The 26,627-nt window shown below is 41.0% G+C and overlaps 1 long non-coding RNA gene across 1 annotated transcript in view; it reads left to right on the top strand.

The window, feature by feature from the left end:
- Window positions 1-1,793: 1,793 nt before the first annotated feature.
- Window positions 1,794-26,627, top strand: part of LOC149314601 (uncharacterized) — a 132,332-nt gene continuing 107,498 nt past the window's right edge. Inside the window, exons 1-3 of the long non-coding RNA XR_016281129.1 lie at window positions 1,794-2,191; window positions 3,935-4,034; window positions 11,203-11,356. This is a non-coding gene — a long non-coding RNA (uncharacterized LOC149314601). The remainder of the gene's footprint in view (window positions 2,192-3,934; window positions 4,035-11,202; window positions 11,357-26,627) is intronic.

The raw sequence follows: 26,627 nt of genomic DNA, 5'->3' as shown, positions 1-26,627 counted from the left end.
GGGTCCTGGAACATGCGCAGTTTGCAGTCAGGCTTTAATTGCAGCGTCAGCTGCCATGCAGGTGTGGAAGCTGCAGCACAGCTGCAGCGCATTTTAAGACTCGTAACCCTAACCCTAACCCTAACCCTAACCCTAACCCTAACCCTAGAGCAACATGTACGCATGCGCTGCTAGAATTGGGAAAAGTTTGGAATTTAAAGTGAACCCCTACACACATTCCTGTGCCATTTTCACCTAACAATAAAAACCTCTAAAACTTTAAATATTTACATATGTACAAGGGAGGTGATGGGGGATGGCAGGGGGACAGCGGTGGCAGCGGCGACAGCTGTGGCTGTGCATTGCAGATTCAGCAAGAGCGCGGGGACCAAAGGAGAGGAGGCATCCATGATGCTGGTGACATTGGCAACGTGCAAGCGGACAAGGATGCCAACACAAGCTGATCACCAGCTGGCAGGAGACCACTATTGTTCTTGGGCAGGGCGAGGGAAAAAGTTTTAAAGGAGCTTGGGCGCTTTAAATGTGCACATAGGCTTTCTGCCGCCACTGCTGACCGCCGCAGCTGCGCAGCTGCGCATCCGCCAGCCGGCAAAAGAAAAAAAAAGCCCCGTTTTTGGCCGCCCGTGAGGAAGCTGCCTCTCTCTTTGCAGCGTCCTCCGAGGCGGCGTTTTGGAAGCTGCGGGTCAGAAACGGCCCCAGGTGAGGCGTCTTCACTGCCCCCCATGTGGAAGCCCCATCACCTGAGCCACGCCCCCGGGGCAGGCGGTCTAGAGGCTCCGTATTCAGCAGAATACACCTCCAAGACGTCTTCCCTTTCCCGTCTGTACCCCGCCAAGGTCTTTGCCTGACAGTGAAAAGACAGCAGAGAGGGAGCAGGTTGAACCTCCTTTGGGAGGGAGTTCCCAAGCCCAAAGAGCAGCAACCTAGAAGGCTTTCTTCTGTGTCCTCAGCAGCTGAACCTGAGAGGGTGGTGGAATGAAGTCCAAGTCCTCTCAAGAAGATTGGAAAACTCATACAGGCTCGTATGGGGAGACGTGAGCTTTCAAATAATCCAGACCTATTTTTAGCCTTTGCTATATAATAAAGGTTTTCAATTATATAGACAGAATGATGCTTTAATCATAACTTTTTGTGTACTTTTACCCATATGCATTTTAATTTTTAATTCTTTCTTATTTCTTTTAATTCAGTGATAGAGAATGTAGGGCCTTCTAGAGGCTGTTTAACTGGAACAGTAATGATCCTTCTGCATTGGGTATGCTGGCTCACACCACTGGCTGATGAGGTTTGAGACCCAACATCTAGCCTGGTCTTATTCTCTGCTTCTTTTTGCTATTGGTCCTCAGTCTTCTCACCTCTATCCACTGTCTCTTTCTAATCCCACATTTTATGTTCTACTCTTTGCTTCCATTCTGCATTACTTTAGTCAGTTCATACATAGTAACCCATCACTCTTGTAAAGTTAGTAGATTCCTACAAAATCTCTGAACCTTGGAAAATGTGCAGGATGTACACAAATACTCAGCCATGTTCCTAGAAAGTAGATGTGCAGTGGGGTTTGTGTACACAGGACAAAGCCAATCAGTAGAGATATTTACCCTCTTTCAAATACAGTATTCATGAAATTTCACATAAATTCATTTTTCTCATTCATGGAAAGATGACAGTATCTTTTGTTTGAAAACATCCTGATTTTATCTACTGCCTCTTCCAATATTTGCTTCCACCAATAAAACAAACAAATAAAGCAAAAAAAAAAAAAAAAAAAAAGGTGCCTATGAACAAGAAAAAAAAGAGAAAAATAGCTGCACAATGTTTTTTGATTTGCAACATTTTAAGCTCCTAAGAGAAGGACTTTCTTTCAGTTCCAACAACATCATGTGCACATTTGGTGCAGACATGGGGGAGATTGTTTCTTGTGAGTTTTTTGGGCTATGTGGCCTTGTTCTAGAAGAGTTTCTTCCTGACCTTTCGCCAGCATCTGTGGCTGGCATCTTCAAAGAATGCTTGCCTGGAAAGGACTTGGGTATGTATACTGTGTGACCTGGAAAGGCAGGAGTGATTTGCATGTGTATTGTTTGGGGGGAGATTCTTCTTAGTGGCTTCTCCTAGAGTTGGAATCCCTTCCCACCTGTTTTTTTTTTCTGTCAGCAGGTGAAGACCTTTGACCTTTGAGTGTTTGTTGCAGAAGGTATTTTAATTGAAGTGTGTTGTATATCATCATCATCATCATCATCATCATCATCATCTAATAGTATTTCAAAAACTGTTTAAAATTAATGTTTTGAACTGTTTGTTTTCTAATGTTTGTACTATTTTTTTGGAAGATTTGTTTCTATATCATAGAATCATAGAATCGTAGAGTTGGAAGAGACCACTAGAGCCATCCAGTCCAACCCCCTGCCATGCAGGAAATCCAAATCAAAGCATCCCCAACAGATGGCCATCCAGCCTCTGTTTAAAGACCTCCAAGGAAGGAGACTCTATCACCCTCCGAGGGAGTGCATTCCACTGTCAAACAGCCCTTACTGTCAGGAAGTTCCTCCTAATGTTGAGGTGGAATCTCTTTTCCTGTAGCTTGCATCCATTGTTCCAGGTTCTGTTCTCTGGAGCAGAAGAAAACAAGCTTGTTCCCTCCTCAATATGACATCCCTTCAAATATGCATTTTACATATTTTATGTAAGAATATGGTGCACCTATATTGATGTTTTGTAACTTGCGTTAATGTTCTCTCTTTGTTATGCTGGCCATGGGCTGTAATAAATTATTTCAGATTTGTTTCTCTTTAAAGTTGAGAAAAAACAATGTTATTACAGTGAGGCCTTGGTATCCACTGGAGTTTGGTTCTAGGACCCCCTAATGGATACCAACATTGGTGGATGCTAAAGTCCCATTATATACAGTGGCATAGTAAAAAGGTATCTCATATATTAAATAGTAAAGGCATGATTTGTTTTTTGTAATTTATGTATTTCTGAATATTTTCAAGCCACAGATAGTTGTATCTGAGGATAAAAGATCAGTGGATATCATACGCTGTCTGTATTACATATGTCCAGGTGTTGTTGGGACTAAAATTTCTGGGAGCCTTAATCAGATTATGCAATGGTGAGAATATGGATGGAGAAAATATTTTAAAATATGGTTTAAAAAATAGTTACAAAATGGATTTCTGGAGTGTCAGCAAACTATGACAGTGAGAAACTTAGGTGGGTAAGAATTGTTACGTTCCAGACTTATTCTGTGTAGAAAATGCATATGAGTTTCCTCCATAGAAAACAATGTTTCCTGCACAGAAAATAACATGTACAAAAAATGCTGCTTTCTGTGCAAAATCTCCATATACATTAACTTGCACAGAATAAGCCCCAAAATGGGAAAAGTCTTCCAAAAACTGTGCAGTTTTCACTTACTTTCTTGCAGTGAGAAGAAAGGTGTTGAAGTTATTTGTTCTTACCTGTGAGAATGAAATTTATGAAAACTTTTATCACTAGTAAGAAATGTTGGGAACTTGGTCCAATAGCATCTAGAGGACCACATGATTCTTATCTGTGATATCGGGCATTTTGTGTGGTTTTCTTCTAAGTGAATGTTTTCAGGTTTCTAACAACCTATTCCCTTTCACACTGACTCAGCTTTCTCTTTTTAGATGTCATCAACAAAGTGATTCCTGAGGAGGTGGTGGTCAACCAGGCAGTTTTTTATAATCCAGAACCACTGTTCCTAGAAATCTAGTAGACACAGAATAAGTCTGGAACGTAACAATTCTTACCCATCTAAGATTCTCACTGTCATAGTTTGCTGACACTCCAATCCAGTAGACAACAGGATTCCCTCTATTAGAACATTATTAGTATACTGTTCTAATGATTATTCATTTTCTCATATAATGAAACAATCTTATCACTGAAACCAGTTGCCTTTTCACTACAGAATTACCAAAGGAGACTCCTGGAGACAGAAATTGAGACTCAGTGAAGAAAACGGAAGAGGAAAAAAATCTTCCCCAGAAGTAATCAAGCACACCAATTAGGTAAGAAAGGCTGCCAAAACCTCAGGAGTCCTAGGATAGTTCACAAGGCTTCTGCCACATGAGCTGTGTCTATGCTGCTGTCTGAATTTTCACATTCTAGGAGAGAGCCAGTTCGATGCGTTATCAAATTCATATGCATGAATGCAAGGCTTTGTCTGTGTGTATTTTCCCCTAGAGCTCCTCAGGGAGACATTTAACACAGTGATAGCTTATCAAAATCTCTGTGACTTCAGAGAGGAGTTTTTGCAGAGTAAACTCTGTTAAGGGATGATTGGGGAGAATGGGAAGACACTGGCAGAAAGCTCACATATATTTGGTAACAGGGGAGTACTCTGCTTCTTAATTGGTCAATACTGTATTTATAGCAAAGATGGCATGAATGGAAGTAGGAATTATGGAAGTAGATCTTGTTTCTTATATAACGTGTCCAGGTCAGGATTGTTAGGCCTTTAGGTTTAACTTCAAATTTATGTCTGTCTCCTGATCATGTCACAGTTGTTGTCCCGGGTAATGTTACAAGGGTGATGTTACAAAGGACATGCCCCTGGTAATGTCATTAGTCATGATAAAGACTAAGATAAATTGTTAATATTTGTATTCAACACACAAATAAATAAGTTCGTAGATATAAGAATAAAGAGTTCAGACCCTAAATGGGCCTCTAGAATAGAAAGGCAGAAATGGTTTTAAAAATGCACACATTACACACACTCCCTCTAAAAGAGTTTTTGAACTCCAGGGCCCTGCTGGATGATAAGGTGATTATCTTTTGAATTCCATACAAACATTGAGGAGAAGATAGAACATTTATTAGACAGACACAGAAGTTTATCACACAGGAGCAATTTCTCTTAATTTCGAATGAAAAGAAAGTGGGGCCAGAACGCATTCACATAAAGTCACTAGTTTAGTGAAATTACATGAATGTTCATTGCATTCGAACTGGCTCCCCATTGCCCAAAAATAGCATGCCATTGCCCAAATTTGCGTGTGGCAGTCTATCATGCAATAACGTGAAACCCCATGATTGCGTTTGGACTGACTTCCCATTGCCCAAATTTGTATGTAGTGGGTTATCACACAATAATGTTAAACCTCATGATTGCGTTCAGATTGTCATTGGATTATACTTCCAATTTCCCTTGTCTGATAAACTCCACAGTCATCTTTTGGCAGACAGAAGTTCTGCAGCTGACAGGAGAAGCTTTTTGTGCAAATGTAGCTAACAAGCTAAAAGTCACATAATGCAAATATGAAAGGGAGGATGAACAGTTAATAATGAGATTTTGGGTTGAAATCACAGTTCAAGCTTGTGGCTGGAAGTCCTGCCCAGCAGCCTCCCTGATTAGTTGGGAGGCCAGGAAGGGGTGGGACTTTTGGCTGCCTACAAGCCCCAGTGGCCTTTGCAGTCAGAGGTCCTGCCCCTTTCCAGACTCTCAACCAATCAGGAAGGCTACTGGCCAGAGGAAACGGCAGGACTTCCAGCTGCCTTCAAGCCCCAGTGGCCTTTGCTGTCAGAAGTCCTGCCCCTTCCCAGCCTCCCAAGCAATCAGGGAGGCCACTGGCTGGAAGAAGGGGCAGGACTTCCAGCCACAAAGGCCGCCTCCTCCTCTTCCTCCTCCTCCAGCGCTGGCCAGGCCTCCTCTGGCCTGACGCCGCTACCGACATCATGCAGGGCTTCTGCCGCCACTGCTGCAATAGCAGTGGCAGCAGAGGCAGAAGCCCACCATGGTGGTGGTGATGGCCACATGGAGGAGGGTGAGGAAGAGGAGGAGGTGGCAGTGGCAGCAGCAGCTCTGCATGATGGTGGCGGTGGCCGTGAAGAAGAAGTGGAGGAGGAGGCAGCAGCCCCAGCCCAGCCCCGCCCAATTGCGATGGTTGCGGTGGCAGGCCAGAGGAGGGCTGGCTAGTGCTGGAGGAGGAGAAAGAGGGGTGAGGAAGAGGAGAAGGAGGTGGCAGCTTCCACCTCTCCCCCTCCAGCGCCAGCCAGGCCTCCTCTGGCCTGCTGGCACCGTCACCATCGCAATAGCAATGGCTGCGGCAGCAGCATGCAGGAGGGTGAGGAAGAGGAGGAGGTGGCAGCAGCGGCAGCAGTGGCAGCAGCCCTGTGTGACGGTGGTGGTGGCAGCTGTGAGGATGATGATGGCAGCGGTGGTGGCGGCGATGGCAATGTGGAGGAGGAGGCAGTGGCAGGTCAGAGGAGGCCTGGCTGCATGGAGGAGGAGGAGGAGGAGGAGGGGAAAGTCTCAACCTGGCAACCCCCAAGAAAGGGGCTTTGAGGGGCTGAATAGACCACCCTACGAGGTGGCCTGCAGCTACCTCTTTCTTTGCTGGATCAGGGCCATGGCAACTACATGCTGCAGCCCTGATCTGGCCTTTCTGTGGTGCAAAAAGTGACTCCTTTTTGCACTGTGGAAAGGGCACAATAGCCACAGACACCGTGGCTTTTTGGCATTATTTTGGCGCTGCATCATCTGGACACAGTGCCAGAGGAGTGCCGTGATGCTGCCTGCTGTGTGGTGGGGGGTGCAGCATCATGTTGGCATGAGGTCGGAGTCAGGGTGTGCACTGGGTCGATGCCATGCCCCCACTCCACCCCCAAGCCGGCCTTTGATGCCAGTCTGTACAGCCTGTCAATCAAATAAGTGATTTTTTTCAAGCTGTATCCCTGATATGCTTTAGAATAAGACAAATTTTTCAGCAAGGACAAAGACTCATAACATTTCCTTAGTATCTGTTTTTCACTAACAGAAGTTTGGTTTGAGGAGCCCTCTGAATCCATACCCTCCAACATTTCACAGATGAAAACTGGCACAAATCTTCCCAAGCAACATCAGAATCTGAGTATCATGGCAAAAGTGATTAACAACAAAGAACAGACAAGCTGAGAGAGACTGCATCTATTTGCTTTCATTTACTTTTGAACTTTGGACTCAGTTTGCAGAAACTGAAGTTAGAAGAGGACAAAAGGGGAAAGTAGGTGGAGGAATGAGAAATTGGGACATTTTAAAACAACTGAAAAGTGATATGCCAGAGGATTAATTTGGACTATTGCTGCCAAATTGATACAATTGGAAGGCATGAAAATCAAAGCACCGCATATTTTATAATGTTGAGCATAACCCAATGCTTCTATTCTGCAAAACTGGATGACCTCTTTTATGTTGATGGTGTCAAATTAGACAGAATTACATTAGGAATGAAAATATTCCTATCCCATCCTTTGCAACTGTTGATTCTTCTCTGTTCATTAACTTGCCTCTATGTTGCAATCGGGTGTTCAGTTTGTAATGATGTAATGGCTGTGTGTCATCATGTAATTACTGATAGCATTTGAAAAGTTTCTATCTATATGTGTGAAAAGAGTTAAGAGTGATTCATTATAGAGTCTCAAGCTAGGAGGAGGCTTTGATACATTTGTTTTGTTTTAGATGTGAGGAAAAACAAAACCAGTAACAGGCCTTGAACAGATACCCAGAAGTATTAATTCACACAAGATGTTAAATGTCCAGTGTGTTTCAGTTACAAAATAATAATAATAAACCTACAAAAGCCTTCTCCAGAGACACAGCTTCATTTCTTACCTTCTTACATACTTGTCTAGTGTAACAACTTTCTCAAGATCTTTTCTCTAGGGAAGTTTCTGGTCTCTAGTCAATCTGTTTTTCAAAGTTTATGTAACACTTTATGCAGCATTTGGGGAAAAGTCCAAAATACCTCCAAATGTCTCCTTTTTGCAGTCTGAGGGGTTGTGAAAGTAAAGCAGGTGTTTTGCCTGAGTGAAATTAAACTCACTGAATTTTGAGGGGAGGAGGGATACAAAGCTTACTGGTACTTCTTCCAGATCCTCAGATTTGCAATTTTTATTTTCTAGTAATAACCCCAAAAGCTGCTGCACTATTATGTGAAATGGTTGTTCCCATTTCTCCCCATATTGCTATGTTGACTAATGGAACATTACAATATGGTATAATTATGAAAAATAAAGTTAGCGGCCACTAGCAGAAAGGCAGGAGCAATGGTTATTGTGGCCCTGTTCTTAATGAAATTTGGCTGCAACCTCCTGCAAAGTTCTTTTTTTCCCAAAGGAAAAGGAATAATGCGTCTCCCTTTCACTGCTCCTCCCACCCCCACCCATGGCTGAAAGTTCTCTTCTGAAAGATTTTGGCACCCTCTATTGATTTTTCTAGAGTTAATAGATCTGACAACAATCAGAAACTGGGAGAAGAATTGACAGATGTCCATACATGCTAGGGATTCAGTACCTTCTTATGGAAGCATTGAACCCGCCGATGAAATTCTATTTGAATATAATCCATATAAAATTATTTTTGTTCTTTAAAGCTTTGTTTCAGTTGTGGGTTATTCTCATGATTCTAATCTACCCTATTAATCCAGCTACTACAAACCAACATGAGTTGAAAGGACTGCTTAATGTAACATCTATTAATGGGAGTGGCGATTTATTAACAAGGTACAGTTAAAGATGTGTATCTGTCAGTGATGTGCCTTTGGATGAAACCCAGGATCCAAAGTGGGTCTTGGACTATTTCAAGTGCTCTCAAATCTAAGCAGGCTTGTCCCTGAAGCTACTAGAACCCCAAGCTGGATGGTGACTGAAACTTCATATAGACCAGGGGTAGGCAACCTACGGCCCGTGGGCCGAATCCGGCCTGGTGAGGCCTTGGGACCGGCCCCAGCTCGGTCCTGCCACCGATTGCTGCCGAGGCCTTTGGCCTCTTGCGCGAGGGGGCAAGGAGGGGCAATTGTCTATAGAAGCCTCAGTAACATGCATTTATATTAACATTTTTAAAAAAATCAACAAATTTTTTCGCATGTCCTTCATTTTTTTAAAAAAGTGTCCCCCATTTGAAAATTTTGTCCTACATTTGTCCTGGTTTATTTATTTATTTAATTTTTAAAAAATTATTTAATTATTTTTTTTGCCTCCGGCCCCCCAGTTGTCTGAGGAACAGCAACCCGGCCCCCGGCTCAAAAAAGTTGCCTACCCCTGATATAGACCATATGCTCCAGAAAACAGATGGGGAAGGAGCATCTTTTAATGAGAGCTTTGTAAGGTTGAAGTCCAATTGTCGGATTTGATCTTGTTGCTATTGGCTATGCTGCTAAAGGTTCATTTATAAGATAATAAATTATTTCAATGCATGTTCCAATATTGGGCCATTGGGTTACTCTGAAAGGCATTTGACCTGCAGCCCCCCCATCATCATCATCATCATCTGCACCAGTGATTTTTTCAATTCTTTTATGTCCCATTTTTAAGAAAATACAGTTGGCCTTCCTTATCCATGGATTTTTTTTTATCATGGTTCAAGCATCCATGGCTTGAAAATGAAAAAAAAAAAAAGTATAAATTCCAAATAGCAAAGCTTGATTTTACCATTTTATGTAAGGGACACCATTTTGCTATGCCATTGTATTTAATGGGACTTGAGCATCCACAGATTTTGTTATTCACGGGGGGTCCTGGAACCAAATCACAGTGGATAGCAAGGGCCCACTGTATGCATGGGGTGGGTGGGGAGAATTTAGGATACATTTCATGTTTTCTCTTCTGATAGCAGGTCCCAGCATATGGTTTGCTGCCTAGCCCACAAAGGGGCCCTCATCATGGCTGAACCTCCAGCTGCTATTGTAATACAAACTGTAATAATGTTAGAGTCTCAGCTGGACTGTGCAGTGGAGTATGCCTGGAGTTTCTCATCTGGCAGGCCTAATGGCTGGAATGACTGCCAGTCCTCAATTCTATCTGGTTCCTGCTTACCTTTGGGACTCATTGGAGCCACTTTCCTCTTGATTATGACTATTCAATTTGTTTTTCAGCAGCAACAACACCAACAAAAAAAATCAGTTTTAAGGCAATTACTTTCTATTTCTCTGCAACACTTTCCTTCACGGCCTCCAAATGGCATTAATGACTTGTCTAAGCTTGCACAGCTTATGGAACTATGAGTGGCTGGCATGATGGACCTATTGGCAGTCTTGGCCCCAGCTGGTAGGATGAAAGATTTAAAAAGCAACAGTGATAAGTCACAGTGCAGCCCAGCGGGGGGAGACAAGTTAATTGAGTTTGAACAGGGACAAAACAGACACCATGTTAAAAGAGATGTTCAGTATGCAGAGCAAGTTGTCCAATTAAATCTTCTGAAGAGTCTCATCTAGCCCATGCAAACTCAGATAATGATCTGTAGGCCTTAACAGCCACACAACACCTAACTGTGCTACACTTTCCATTTAGAGCATTTTGTGAAACTTTTTGCTAAGAGTGTGTGTTTAAGGGGAAAGTTCATTTTAGAGTCCTGTTCACAACCACATTTGCTTCCTTCTCAGTCTACAGATACACAGAGGTTGTCCTTCAAAGAAGTAAAAGAAATGACTTCCTCTGCCTTGTGCTGCCCTGGCAGGGTGAGCACAATTGTACTCTTCAATTTGTTTAGGTCACTTGTGTTCAAAATTTATTACCAAATTGCTGGTGAATGTGAGAGCTAATTGTGTAACTCAAAAGCAGAGTAATTGAATTTGGCTAGCTGAAGGTGAGCAACAGCCAGTTTTAACTGTGCAAATGCATTTCTGGTCACTACTGAAACCTGGGCCTCCAGGGTCAGAGTTGAATGAAAAAATACACACAAACTGCAAATTGCAAACTTAAGTTTTCAGGGAGAGTTGTTTTTCAGCTGATCGGTAGCACCTCTGTCCTGTCTGGATTAAGCTTCAGTTTGTTTGCCCTCATCCAGTCCATTGCAGCTGCCAGACATTGGTTTAGGACAGAAACAGCTTTCTTGGAATTAGGTGGAAAACAGTGATAGAGCTGGGGATCATCAACATACAAGTGTCACCTTACTGCAAAACTCCAGAAAACCTCTCCCAGCAGTTTCATGTAGATGCTAAAAAGCCTAGGGGACAAGACTGAACCCTGTGAGACCCCACAGGCTAATGATCAAGGAGTCAAACAGGAAATCCCCAGCAACACTTTCTGAGAGCACCTCTCCACTAAAGAATGGAGATACTGTAAAACTGTGAAGCTGTGTTTTCAGGAGGAATGTAACCCTAACACAGGATGAATACCTATTTCCTGATCTGTCTTTTGACTGACCAGGAACACCTCTGCCTTGTCTGGGTTAAGCTACAGTTTGTTTGTTCTCCACAGGGCAATGGCCAAGGAGCTGAGCAGGAATCCTCCAGTATCACCTTCTGAGAGCACCCCTTCAAGAAAGAATGAAGCCACTATAGAACAGTACCTCCATGCATCATTCCAGAGAGGTGACTCAGAAAGATACCATGGTCAATGGAATCGAAAGCTGGTGAGAGATCTAGCAGAATTAACAGGAGCACATTCCTCTTGTCCAGTTCCCTGCAAAGGTCATCCACCAAGGCAACCAAAGTTGTTACCTTGCCCAAAAATGGAAGGTTGGAGACGGATCTATAGTTATCTAGTACAATAAGATCAATGAAAGTTTTTTTCAGAAGAAGTCTTATCATTGCCTCCTTCAGGTGAGTTAGGACCATGCCTTCTTGAAAAGAGGCATTAATTACTTCCCTTACCTGAGAAGTCCAGCAGAACCAAGAAGGACACACCCTGTCCAGTTCTCTCTATAGATTATCCACCAAGGCGACTAAAGCAGTTTCTGTCCCATAACCATGCCTGACATGGATTTAGATGATTGGTTTCCTCCAGGAACCCTTGGAGTTGAGAATCCATTACGTGCTCCAGTACCTTGGCCCAAAATGCCTATAGTTATCTAATATAGTAGGATCCAGGGAAAGGTTTTTCAGAAGAGGTCTCTCCTTCAGATGTGCTGGGACCCTGCCATGTTGTAAAGAGGTATTAATCACATCCCTTACCCACTCAGCTTGTCTCCTCTGGCCTGTTTAATTAGCCAGAAGCACTAGTCCCTCACAAGCTTCTCACTGTATTCAGACGTGTTACCACCTCACCTTCTTTTTCCAAAGAAGAAGTGAATATAGAAAAATAGTCCATTGGGTCTTAAAAAGGTGAAGAACTCCAGAATTCTGCAAAATGGCAATAGTACCTCCGTAATTACTGGCATATTTGTAGGTAGAAAAATGTTTTGGATCCCCAAAATAATGGTTATGGGGATGCTCATGTACCCTTTCACACTGCACACTACTACTACTACTACTACTAATAATAAATAATTTATAGCCCACCCAATCACAAGGAATCTGGGTAGGTTACAACAGTAAAAATACATTTTAAAAATACAATAAAATTCAAAATTAATCCCTTCCCAACTCCCCATCCCAATTATAAAACTACAATATAAAATAATCACAATTTAAAAACACTAAAATACAATAGGATAAAAATTGGGGAAAATTTGGTGGATAGAGAGACACTGATCACGATCGAGTCATATTCATATTCATATTCGGGGAGAGGAAACTAGGTTGGGAAGGCCTGCCAGAAGAGATCCATCTTAAGAGCCTTCTTAAAGGCTGCAAGAGTACAAATGTGGTGAATCTCCTCCGGCAGGTCATTCCATAACTTTGGAGCAGTGGTGGAAAGGCCCTCTGAGTAACTGAAGTTAGCCTAGATTTTTTTTGGCTGAAGTAAATTCCACATGTTTCCCCATTTTTCATCTGTAAAATGTTGGAGGGTATGGTTTCTGAATAGTAAGACAATATTTATGTAAATCTCATTGATTCAATGAACTTACTCTAGTAAGAAACAACAATTGGATTTAGGCCTAATGTGAAATGCTAATAATAATGGAAAATGTAATTTAGATTAAAAAAAATTAGGATTGGATAGGAGACTGAAGCAGAAGGGATCTAAGATAGTATCCTCAATTTCTCCATTCCAGCTATACAAGCAAAGCTGCTGGTCTTCTGTGGAAAGATGAGACTGTGGCATTAGAAGACACTCACTATGAATGGGGAATTCTTTATTCAGCTTCCATTGACAGGCAAAGACCAGAGCATATGATAAAAGGAAATTCAGGGCCATACCTAAATTCCTCATTATATTGCTGAACCTATGAAGTTATAATCTATTGTAGCTAAATTCTCAGTATAATAGAAATCATATCAGGACTGAGAGGAAGCAAATATTTCACATATACAGAGCATGGTAGCAAAAGGAAAGAAAAGGAAAGGAAAATGTAGAAGCATTAGTCTATTATATTTCCTGGTATTACTGTTTACTTTTTCATTAGCTTGCCCCAACTTGTAACTTTGCTAGGCATGCCTTACAATTCATTTGTCATGTCAAATTTTTCATCAGAGACTCTATGATGTTTTTATGATGATCACTGTAAATTAAAAACCTATTGGTTTATCTCTTATATGCCTCATAATAATCCAGAGACTGGCCCTGGCTCTCTTCAGTGCAGGCAAAATAAAACGCTGTCAATGTACTGTTAGAGATTGCTAGCAATTTTCCTATTTGAAACCAGGCAGGCTTTCACATCGGTTTTAATTTAAGAACCTGCAGTTCAAAAAGTGTCATTTTGACAAATAACTTCTCTAGATCCCCTTTCCACATGATGGTTCCTTAGGCTGGGGTACACAAACCTTGTTTTTTTCTGTACTCTGGTGGTGCAGTGGTTAAATGCCAGTACTGCAGCCATTCACAGCCACAAAGTTGTGAGTTTCATCCCAGGCAGGGCTCACAAGGTCCACACAACCTTGCATCCTTCCGTAGGTCGATAAACCCAGCTTGCTGGGGACAATTAGCTTACACAGTGTAAGCTACTTAGGGAGTGCTTAAGTGGACCGATAAACAGTATAGAAATGTACTTGCTATTGCTACCCAGCTCCCTTGATCACATACAGATATAGAGAAATGTAACTTGTGAATGGATGAATAATTGATATAGCTGGTTACAATTCTTGTATTCATGGTACTTTTTCCAGCCAGTACAATCATAGGAATTGCTGCTTACCAAGTACTTGATTGTCTTGTTCAGGCACTGTTTGTGCCTATAAATATATGTATAAGTGTGCAGTCAGAGAGGTAAAAATATCTCAGGAAGTACTGAAACCTTCCAGTTTTTCCTTTTGTTTTGATTCTGCATATTTGTGGGTTTGCATCTAACCTTCTTTCCTTTTCTCTCTTCTGGCCCACACCTCATGTGTCACATCTAGTCTTGTGCAATATTTCAGAAATTGATTTTCACCTATTTCAATCCCCATTTTAAAAAGCCCAGAAGCTAGAGTTCTAAAGTGCTTTAGCAATAATATACTAGTTAAACATTAAGATCATTTTGTTTGAGTGCTAGCATTCCTCTTACGCTGGGACAAAGAGGGCCTGGACACTATTATCTGGGTTAGAAAAATAGCCACAACTTTAATGCATATTACAAGGGACACAAACCACCCATAAATCATAAATCAAATGTAATACCATCATAAATCAATCATAATGCAGTACAAATCATAGTGTCATCATATATAAATCATAATCAAATCATAAATCATTCATTGTCAAACATAGTATCTTCACTCATGACAAGGTGTATGTACATTGAAGTTGAAGGGACACAGAGACTGATGGTTCCATACCTAGCCAATTGTTCTGTAGGGCTATCAGACATGCCTGTCAGTTAATTCTCCGAGTACCACAGCCAGTCAGAGTGTTGGTGGAGGGGTTTCCTGCATCTGCCCTAACTGCAGTTCACCCCTTCCATCAAATCTACTAACCCCCTTAAGTTCCACTCCCCTTGCTTTATATTGGGCCTGGCATCCACTATTCCTTTTGATAACCACCAGTTGTGACAGTGCAGTATAGTTAGAATACTATTTGGTATATATGCACAAAGGAACCACTTGAATGGAATATACTGAAAGCAAGTAACATAAACAAAGTACTAACACAAACAGTTTGTCATAAATGTGAAAGCTAAACAGCACCTAAAAAGCAATTACAGAATGTGTAACAAGTGATTATGAATCCTAAATCACACACCCCCAGGAAAGGCAAAAAAACCCCAAACCAAAACAAAAAAAAAAAAAAACCATGCTCCAATAACATGGGAAAATTCCTTCCTGGTCCCCAAAGTTAACCAGTTGAATCACGGGGATATGGCATATACAACACTATTATAGAGGGTGGATGTGAAAAATTATCCTTCCCCTCACTGCAATCTCCCCTTCCAATCCATGCTGGATTGGGCATAATTCCCCTTCCCCCTACAACCAAACACTCTACTTACCCTGTCATAAGCTCCCACATGAGCAGGCTGTGAGGCTAGGCCTACAACATCTCAACAGAATTCACTGACAATATAAGAAACAGATTTGCAATATTAAGCAAATTGTCTGGGAATCAGAAGAACTATGGTCAGAAGCCAAGGATACAATAAAGGTAGAATGCATACAGAGACTTACAATAGACAAAAAGAAAGAGACAAAACAATGGATGACAGATAAATCTCTTCAAGCAATAAAAGAAAAAAGAGAAGCAAAATAAAAGGGAGGCAGGAACAAACTGAGAACCATGAATGCAACAGAACAACAACTAGTTCAAAAAGACAAAGACAACTACTACAATGACCAATGCAAAGGATAAGAAGATAACAACAAAAAGGGAAGAATGAGAGATTTCTTCCACAAGATCTTGGAAATTAAAGAGAAGTTTAAACCAAAGACCGGGATACTTTATGACAATAAATATAACTTAATTCAAGACCAGGAAGGAATAAGAAGATGCTGGATGCAATACACAGAATAGCTGTACAAAAGAGATAAAAAATGAAAGATACACAGAACGAAGAGCCATATGGAGATGAACCCCAAATACTAAAAAGTGAGGTAGAAGCTGCAATAAAAGAAATGGGGAAAATAATTCACCAGGAACAGAAGACATTCCAATTGAATTACTACAATCCACACTGACAGAATCAACTCCAGTCCTAACCAATATACCCCAACAGATATGGAAAACAAAATGGTGGGCAACAGCTTGGAAACAATCAATACACATATTCATCCACAAAGAAGGATACAGAACAGACTGCAGCAACTAACTATAAAACCATAGCACTAATCTCACATGCAAGCAAAATCATGTTCAAATTTTTACAACAGACTCCAACCATACATGGAAAGAGAAATCCCAGAGGTGCAAGTAAGGTTCAGAATAGCAGGAGGCATAAGTGACCATACTGCAAACCTACGATGGCAAATCAGTGTACCAAGGCATTCCAAAAGAAAATCAGCATGTGTTTCATAAATTACAGCAAAGTCTGACTGCATAGTTCATGAAAGGCTATGGAACACACTTAAAGACATAGGAATGCCACCACATCTTTAAGCATGCTCTAGTTTCACCAGTCAAAAAAGCCTTCTCTTGATCCATCTCCTTTCTCGAGCTATAGGTCTATCTCACTTCTCCCTTTTCTATCTAAGGTTTTAGAATGTGTTTTTTATTTTCACTGTCTGGAGTTTCTTACTGCTAATTCTATTCTTGATCCTTTTCAGTCCGGCTTTCACCCACTGCATTTGACTGAGACTGCTCTTACTAAGATCACTGATGATCTTTTACTGGTTAAATCTAAAGGTCTTTATTCTATTCTAGTTCTCCTGGATCTCTCTGCTGTGTTTAACACCATTGATGTCTTTTGGTGGATTTACTCCAAGACCTAGGTTTTGCGGCATCAGTTTTAAATTGGTTTAAATCCTACCTGTCAAATAGATCTTTTGTGGTGGTTACAGGAGGTCAAGTTTCTGCCACCATCTCATTAGCTGTTGGAGTCCCTCAGGGTTCTGTCTTGGGTCCTTTACTGTTTTCCCTTTATACCTAATCTTATTAGCTCCTACAGCTTTGAATATCACCTGTACACTGACGACACCCAGCTGTACTTGTCTATTCCTGAGATTTTTCTGGGTGTTGAGCAGCGATTATCATCATGTCTTGTTGCTGTCTCTCAGTGGATGATTCACTGGTGCCTGAAACTCAACATGGCTAAAACTGAGCTACTTGTCTTCCCACCAAGCCATCTTTGCAATGTTGTTTGTCAATTACTGTGAATTACATTTCTATTCAATCTGTCATATGAGACCCGTAGTCTTGGCTTCCTATTTGACTCTTCGTTATTGTTCACACCACAGATCCAGGCTACAGCCAAGTGCTCTATAAATAAATGTTAATAATAATAATGGTAATAATAATACAGTGTTGCTGAAGTTCCAGGAACCAACAGAATCCAACAGATGAATGTCAGTATAGGTTTACAAAACGAAAGCTGTGTTAATAAGCATATAAGAATGAATGGTATCAGAGTGTGATAGGATTAGAAAGATGGAAAGATAAATTATTCTCAAAAGTGCTGATTGATTTTTTCACAGAAACACATACCTTTCCATTTTATGCTGCAGGAGTTGGTCCTTTGTCACCAGGCAGATAGGTTTTGGAGTCTTTATTAGCATCATGGCCAAATGTTAACTGGTGTCCAATAGTACAGAAAAGGTTAATTCATGTTACTGATTTTGTGTGATACCTTTTGCTTTAGCTTGGATGTTTGAGGTTGGGAAAAGATATGATGGCTGCAAACTGGCTGGTGAATTTTCTTTTTATGAACCTGCTTGCATAGTTATAATGGTTATGAAGCTGATCTACACACTTTGATTTTATTTGTTATCTGAGTCATTAGGGGGTGGAACTAGAAGACTAGCTCTATTTAATCCCTTCCAGAGCAGTTCCTGCAAGAGGAACAGAAGAGAAGGAGATGGGTAGCCATTTTGAGTGGTGACTGAATTTTTTTTAAACTCTAGGAGAGTGTGCTAGTTGCTGAGGGGGTGGAGCTTCTGGGAGTCACATCTGTGAGTCACTAGGGGGTGGAGCTAGCAGACTAGCTCTATTTAACTCCTTCCAGAGCCGCACACCTAGTGGTGCACGAGTTTCTTTGTTTGTTTGGTTTTTTTTAATCCAAAACAAATCTACAGCAGAGGCAGCAGGTGAGGAGAAAACCTTGAGTCAGAACCTTGCCCTTAAGTACAAGCTAGCAGCCAGGACATTCCTATAAAGTTATATTCCCAGTAGACTGAGCTTGCTGCCAGAGACTGGTGAAAAGGACAGGTCATCAGGGTCTCAACATTGGTATTTACCAGAGGATTTTTGATGAGAAAGCCAACAGTCCTGCTTCAGCGATTACTAAAGACTTCGCAGTATGGACACTGAGGGAACTGCTGCAGTCACCTGCAACACTTGTGGGATATTTGTCTTCTTGCCTACAGAAGTGGAGAACTTCACATGCACCAAGTGCAAGTTGGTAGCACTCTTGGAGGAGAAGGTACAGCAGCTGGAGTCCAGAGTAGCTGCACTTCAGCATATTAGGGAGCAAGAGGATTTCCTGGACACAATGGAACGAACTTGGATGAGTACCATGCAGAGGAAGTTGCTGTGGCAGAGGAGGTCACTTCACATACACAGGAGGCAGACGGCTGGAGGAATGTCACACAGAGAAGTAGGCCGAGAAGGGAGTGTTCTGGGAGCTTGCAGCTAGAGAATCGATTTGAAGCTCTTTCCCTTATCAAGGAGGATGAGGAAGAGCAGCATGGACAGACTTCAGGGACAGAACAGGGAAGCCTGAGAGTTCCACCAGAGGGAACAGCCGCTGCTAAGCCTCACAGCAGGCATGTGGTCATAGTGGGGGACTCCTTGCTGAGGGGTACAGAAGCAGTGATTTGTAGGCCTGACAATATGTCTTGAGAGGTGTGTTGTCTCCCCGGGGCAAAGATCCGTGATGTGACAGAGAGGTTGACAAGAGTAGTCAAGCCTACTGACCAATACCCCTTCCTTTTGGTCCATGTGGGAACCAATGATACTGCAAGACACAGCCTTCAGAACATCAGAAGGGATTACGAGGCTCTTGCTAGGAAGCTGAAAGGAATAGATGCACAGGTTGTCATCTCGTCTCTTCTGCCAGTCAAAGGGCACGGTCCAGGAAGGGAGAGGAAAATAGTGGATGTGAACAACTGGCTCCGCAGATGGTGCCATCGAGAACGATTTGGCTGCGGTTCCATGAGAAGGGACTTCTTGTAATGGACGGGTTGCATCTCACGCCAGTTGAAAGAAATGTTTTTACCAACAGTCTCAATAATTTGATCAGGAGAGCTTTAAACTGAGTTTCGTGGGGGAGGGAGACAATATTAAGGAAGGCAAAAGGGCTGGAGAAAATAGTCAAACTGACATAGAGGAAACAAGAAAAATAGTGCAAGGACCCAACAGTGGGAGGCAAAAAAACTTGCACAGGCAGCAAGTAACAGGGACCCATGGTCTTAAATGTCTCTACACTAAGGCACAGAGCATGGGAAATAAGCAAGATGAAATTGAACTCCTAGTACAACAAAGCAAATATGATATAATAGGCATCACTGAAACCTGGTGGGATGAGTCTCATGATTGGAAGGTAGAAATATAGGGATATAACCTTTTCAAGAGAAACAGGCCAAACAAGAAAGGAGGAGGAATAGCACTATACGTCAGGGACATTTACACCAGTGAAGAAATCCAGGACATCAATACTGGCAGCCAGCTGTTGAGTATCTGGATAAAAATTAAAGGGGAGGGAAACGACAGGGATGTTATGGTAGGAGTCTACTACAGACCCCCAAATCAGATGGAGGAATTGGATGATGCCTTTTTAGAACAGATGACTACACACTCAGAAAGGCGAAATGTAGTAGTGATGGGTGACTTCAACTATCCTGATATTTGCTGGACTTCAAACTCAGCAAAATCTTCAAGGTCTTGCAAATTCCTCACTTGCCTGGAAGACAGTTTCATTGTCCAAAAGGTGGAAGAGGCAACAAGGGGGTCAGCTATTTTAGATCTGATCCTAACCAACAAGGATGACTTGGTTAATGAGATGCAAATGGTGAGATCATTAGGTGGAAGTGACCATGTTCTCCTGGAGTTTGTTATACAGTGGAAAGGAGAAGCCAGGCATAGTCAGACACACATTCTAGACTTTAGGAGAGTGGATTTTAGTAAACTTAGAGAAATACTGGAGGTGATCCCATGGTCAAAAATATTAAAAGAGATGGGAGTTCAGGATGGATGGGAGTTTCTCAAAAGGGAGATACTGAAGGCATAGTTTCAAACAGTTCCAGTGAGAAAGAAAAATGGGAGGTGTCTCAAGAAACCAGAATGGATGACTAAGGAACTTTCAACTGAGCTAAGTTTGAAACGGAACATGTATAAAAAATGGAGAAAGGGGGAAATCACAAAAATGGAATTCAAAGAAATAGCAGGCATGTGTAGGGGTAAAGTCAGAAAAGTTAAAGCGCAAAATGAACTCAGGCTTGCTAGAGAGGTTAAAAACAATAAAAAGGGCTTTTTGGGGTATGTCCGCAGCAAAAGGAAGAAGAAGGAAATGGTAGGGCCACTGCGTGGAGAAGATGACAAAATGCTAACAGGGGATAGAGAAAAGGCAGAATTACTCAACACCTTCTTTGCTTCAGTCTTCTCAGAAAAGGCCCCAAGGACACCCGATGGCGGTGGGGAGGAGGAGAAAAGGGCCGCTCGGGCCCTTGCTGCCTTGCATTGCTGGCGCAGCCATCTAAAGGCTGTGCCAGCGACGCAAATCCTAGAAGGAGCTCCATTTCGGAGCCGTGAAAAGGGCGTCCTGGGCACCCTCACGCTGCGTGAGGACGTCACATCCATGCCACCCTGTTTGGAGGCGGTGCATTCATGACGTCATAATGGCGGCACCCATCTAGAATGGACACCGCCATTTTGTACGTACTGTGTACGTACTATAAATAAAAGTTAATAATAATAATAATAATAATAATAATAATAATAATAATAGGGTTGGGGGCTTCTGGAAGAGATGCCCCCGGGCAACCCTAGTACGTACACGGTATGTACTTTATGCGCATCTGTAATGTGCCTTAGTCTCCAGGACCAGATGAACTACATCCAAGGGTATTAAAAGAACTGGCAAATGTAATATTGGAGGCATTGGCAATCATATTTGAAAACTCCTGGAGAACAGGAGAAGTCCCAGCAGATTGGAAGAGGGCAAACGTAGTCCCCATCTTCAAAAAGGGGAAAAAAGTGGATCCCAACAATTATCATCCAGTTAGTCTGATATCTATACCAAGAAAGATTCTGGAGCAGATCATTAAACAGAGAATCTGTGAACATTTAGAAGGCAATTCCATAATCACAAAAAGTCAACATAGGTTTCAGAGAAACAAGTCATGCCAGACAAATCTAATCTCTTTCTTTGATAAAATTACCTGCTTGGTAGATGAAGGGAATGCTGTTGATATAGTATATCTTGATTTCAGTAAGGCCTTTGATGTGATTTCCCATGACATTCTTGCAAACAAGCTTGTAAAATGTGGGCTAGACAAATGTAACTGTTACATGGATTTGGAATTGGTTGAGTGGCCAAACCCAAAGAGTGCTCAACAATGGCTCCTTTTCATCCTGGAGAGAAGTGACCAGTGGGGTCCCACAGGGCTCTGTCCTGGGGCCAGTGCTATTCAACATCTTTATCAATGACTTGGATGACAGAATTGGGGGCATACTTATCAAATTTGCAGATGACACCAAATTAGGAGGAATACTCCAGAGGACAGGATCAAATTTCAAAATGACCTGAATAGACTAGAAAGCTGGGCCAAAGCTAACAAAATGAAATTCAACACGGAAAAAAGTAAGATACTGCACTTAGGGCGGAAAAATAAAATGCACAGATATAGGAATGGGGACACCTGGTTGAATGAAACTACATGTGAAAGGGATCTAGGAGTCCAAGTAGACCACAAGTTGAACATGAGTCAACAGTGTGATGCGGCATCTAAAAAGGCCAATGCAATTTTAGGCTGCATCAATAAAAGTATAGTGTCTCGATCAAGAGAAGTAATAGTGCCACTGTACTCTGCTTTGGTCAGGCCCCACCTGGAATATTGTGTCCAGTTCTGGGCACCACAATTCAAAAAGGACATTGAGAAACTGGAGTGTGTCCAAAGGAGGGTGACTAAAATGGTGAATGGTCTGGAAACCATGTCCTATGAGGAACGACTTAGGGAGCTGGGGATGTTTAGCCTGGAGAAAAGAAGGTTAAGGGGTGATATGATAGCCCTATTTAAATATTTGAAGGGATGTCATATTGAAGAGGGAGCAAGCTTGTTTTCTGCTGCTCCAGAGAACAGGACCCGGAACAATGGATGCAAGCTGCAGGAAAAGAGATGCCACCTCAACATTAGGAGGAACTTCCTGACAGTAAGGGCTGTTTAACAGTGGAACACACTCCCTCAGAGTGTGGTGGAGTCTCCTTCTTTGGAGGTCTTTAAGCAGAGGCTGGATGGCCATCTGTCGGGTATGCTTTGATTGAGATTTCCTGCATGGCATGGGGTTGGATTGGATGGTCCTTGTGGTGTCTTCTAACTCTACGATTCTATGATTCTATGAAATTAGAACCCAAATTGCTGGTGCTAGTGAGCATGGCACAAAATAATACAGAAAAGACCATAGAGTGTGAGTACACTGAGCAAATAACCCAGCCGAACTTCAAATAACCCATCAAAAGCTTTCTTTAAAAATTGTTTCCAACTTGGGTAAAAATGAGAGATAAGTTTTATAATAAACTACCTTTATGGACGTCAATACAAGAAGCTTTTTTCAGCCATAGAAAGAAGGGAACAAAATGGCTAACATACAAAGATTTGGTAAATATTGGTTCAAAAGGGATACTAACAATGAGAGAAAGAGAAGAGCTAAGTAAACAAGGATACACACTTAACTGGATAGAATACTTTCAAATCAAATCTAAATTCAAAGATGATATAAAGAATAGAGGGACTGAAATAATAATAAATGAACTCGATGATATATGGTGGAAACCACAAAGAAAAAAGATAGCAAAATTCTACAAGATATTACTAATGAGAGATCTTGAAAAGGAGACAATAAAAGAAAATATGGTAAGATGGGCACGGGATATAGGACATCCAATCCCATATGAAGAATGGCTGAAGGCCTGGGACAAGACTAATAAATTCACCGCCTCACAGTCTCTAAAAGAAAATCATCTCAAAATATCTAATAGATGGTATTTCACACCAGCTAAAATAAAATATATATATAAAATACCTAACTTAAAATGTTGGAGATGTGGGGAGAAGGAGGGCACGATGTGGCATATGTGGTGGTCTTGTAAAAACGTCAAGAAATTTTGGTTTAAGGTTCATTCTGTGATACAAACAGCCTTTTCTTTTCAATTTAACATGTCTCCAGAGTTCTATTTACTGAATATGTTGCCAAAGATGGAAAAAAAGATGGAAAAAAAATATTGGAGAACTTTCTTATATTTAGTTACTGCTGCAAGACTTGTGATAGCACAAAATTGGAAGAGCAGTAACCCACTACAAATAGAAGAATGGATGATAAAGACACAAGAAATGAAGGAAATGGACAGATTGACAAAATTGCTAAATAATAGATCTGAATTGGAATTAAATGATGAGTGGTTACCAATAGCACAGACATGGGGAAAGGTATTTGATATAAAGAAAGATATTTTGATATAAATTTGATGTATGTGAAATGAGGTAAAAATGTGTGTACATTTTTTTCTGTTTATTCAGAAACAGTTGTTTTTGTTAAATTGATTATAACAAGTATAAAAAAATTGAGAATGTAAATAAGATTAAGATGTGAAATGAGCAAATCGAAATAAAAAAAAAATTAAAAAAAAAATTCAGGTTTGTATTAATGTGTTTAGTTTCTTCCTTGGAGAGAAATCAAGGAGGATCTGGCAATTACTAAAACACCTGGCACTATCCCAGCTGGATATAAGTAGAATTGATCTGACCACTCACTTGTTTTGGTAGACATACAGTGAATGATTTTGAGCTCAAGGCAATATGGGTTTGGAGGAATACCCCAATACAAAACAATATGTATTGTATTGAAGGTGGTATACAAGGTGGCATTTGGAAGAGTCTTAATGTGGGGCAATCATTCATATGGAAAGAAAAGAAATAATTCAGAGGTAGATGTGAACTGTAAGGATGAAAAACGATGCTACTATATGTACCCTGGCTCCAAACCTGAAGAAATAACAGGCCCTGATCAATGATCAACTGTGTAAAAGGAAATGTGAAATGATGAAGAATCAGCAGAATGATCTTGTGGAGAATAATGACATCTTCACCTCATGGTCCACATTTCCCTTTCCAGCAGGTGTATTTGGGACGATTGATGAGTCCTTGGGCTCAGGCAGTTGGCAGTAATTTAGAGTGGTCGGCCATGCACAAGCGACTCTCATTGCTGCAGACAGCTTCATTACAGCCAGCCCATCCTTCACTTACTGAAGACCTTCTTCCATCATGGAGAAGATAAATGGAATAATACACCAGACCCTATATGTTCACAATGTTATTCTCTTTCTGTATCCTGGTCTGCTTTTATTTACAAATTTTGAACTTTCCTTTTAAGTGGTAAGAGAAACTCTCAGAAATGGCGTTCACACTTTCATCTATTGTCATATTCTTAGAATCACCGCTATGATCATTGCGTAATAGCGGTCTATAAATAATTAAAGTATTATTATTATTATTATTATTATTATTATTATTATTATTATGTTGGGATGCCCAGCCTGAATGGCAATCTAACAACTGATTTGCCAACATTTTTATAAGATTAATCAGACACAAACATGTCTTGAAAGATAACAGACAAGATCAGATGTTCTTGATCCATTGCTGTAATAACTGGGATAATTGTATTCATTGCTATAATCACTGGGATCATTTGTGCAGCCCACCTGGTATGAAGATAGCACACAGTTTTGTTATACTATGGATGAACAGTGTGAAAACAAGCTGACATCAATCTTACTTTTACAGAGCATTTCCATGAAATATAATGTTTGTGACCAGAATGTGGAGAAATATATGTAGCATTAATGATTTTGTCTAATGTAGAATACTGATTGGGAAAACAATTTAGGAAAAGCTTACAATTAATTTAGTATTTTCTATTCATTTCATTAACACCTATGAGGATTTTTTTTCTGTACTTATGTGCAGCCATCTGAATGCAAAGTATGCATGTACCACATCAGTAAGCAAAGGGATCTTGTAGCACTCTTTGAGAACCGAGTGAAAGGTATTCTAGCGTTAGCTTTCATAAACTTGGTCTACTTCCTCAGATGAATGAATGAAGTCTTAATGTTTACTTTAGTTTAATCTTAAACTAATTAATGTTTCCTAATTAAACCTTCTTAATATTTTGTCATACCCCCTTTCTTGTGATTTGAATCCCTAAGAGCTGTCCAGGAGTTCAAGAACCTTGAACTATGGTGCTATGACCACTGCCAGCAATATCTCAACACAGGTTCTCCTGCTGAAATAAAGCACAAATCTGTAAATGAAACTAAAGCTTGCTTGCTTCCCAATTTAGCTACCGAGTCATAGACAATTAGCTCTGCATATTGACTCTTTTAACTCCTTCTTATTGAATGAAAGTAAGGTTTAACAGGTGTTCTGGTTTTATCTAATCTTTAGACTAGTACTACAATTACTGTAGAAGAAATCATATTAAGAATACTGACAGATTTCTGTTACATGGTCTAGCGTCCTGTTTGGTGTGTCTTCTCAGTCTTGCAGGATATGTACTTGTATAAGAAAATAGAAACCACAAATTGGTTTAGTAGTTATATAATACACATGCACACATCTATTTAACCATTTTATCTCACTTTATAAACTTATTAAAGCAAAAAATTGGCAAAGGGAAAACACAGATACAGTCTCCAAGGTCTTCTACCAAAGGGATACTAGAATCATAGAATTGGAAGGAGCCCCATAGGCCAGCGAGTCCAACTCTCCACTCAGCTAGCACATCCACAGGATCTAAATTTCTAGCCTCTTTTTGAAGATGTCCAAAGAGATCCCATTACATCTCTAGGTAACTGGTTCCACTCACTGCTGAACAGCTCTTATTGTCAAGATGTTCCTTTTAATATTCAATCAAAATCTACCCTCTTGTAACTTAAAGCCATTAGACCTAGTTCTATCCTCTGAGGCAGCATAGAACAAACCGGCACTCTGTGGCAGCCTTTGAGGTATTTAAAGTATTGTGTCATCCTGCAGTCTTCTCTTTGCCCGAATGAACATGCCCACTTCGCTCAACCTTTGCTCTTATGTTTTGTTCCCCATACCCCTTATCATCCTTGTTGTCTTTCTCTGAACCTGCCCCAAATTGTCTATATACTTCTTAAAATGAGATGCCTAGAACTGCATCCAGTACTCCAGATAAGGCTTGACTAGTGCAGAATATAGTGGGACTATTACTTCCCTTGTTTTAGAAGCTATGGTTTTATTAATGCGGGCTAAAATATTATTTGCCTTCTTTGCTGCAGCATCATACTGCTGGGTCATGCTAAAGTTATGATAAACAATAACTCCAAGGTTGCTTTCACATATACTGTTGCTAAACAAAGTATTCCCCATTCTATAAGTGTGCATTTGGTTTTTGTGGCCTAAATGTAGAATTTTACATTTCTCTCAGCTGAATTTATTTCCATTAGTTTCAGCCCAAATTTCAAGGCCCCTTTGAAATCTCTTCCTATCTTTCAATACGTTAGC

The sequence above is a fragment of the Sceloporus occidentalis genome, unplaced genomic scaffold, assembly GCF_023333645.1.
Source record: "Sceloporus occidentalis isolate IW3139 unplaced genomic scaffold, rSceOcc1.0.p SCAF_4, whole genome shotgun sequence".
NCBI lineage: Eukaryota > Metazoa > Chordata > Lepidosauria > Squamata > Phrynosomatidae > Sceloporus > Sceloporus occidentalis.
This window is presented reverse-complemented; position numbering and strand designations above follow the sequence as displayed.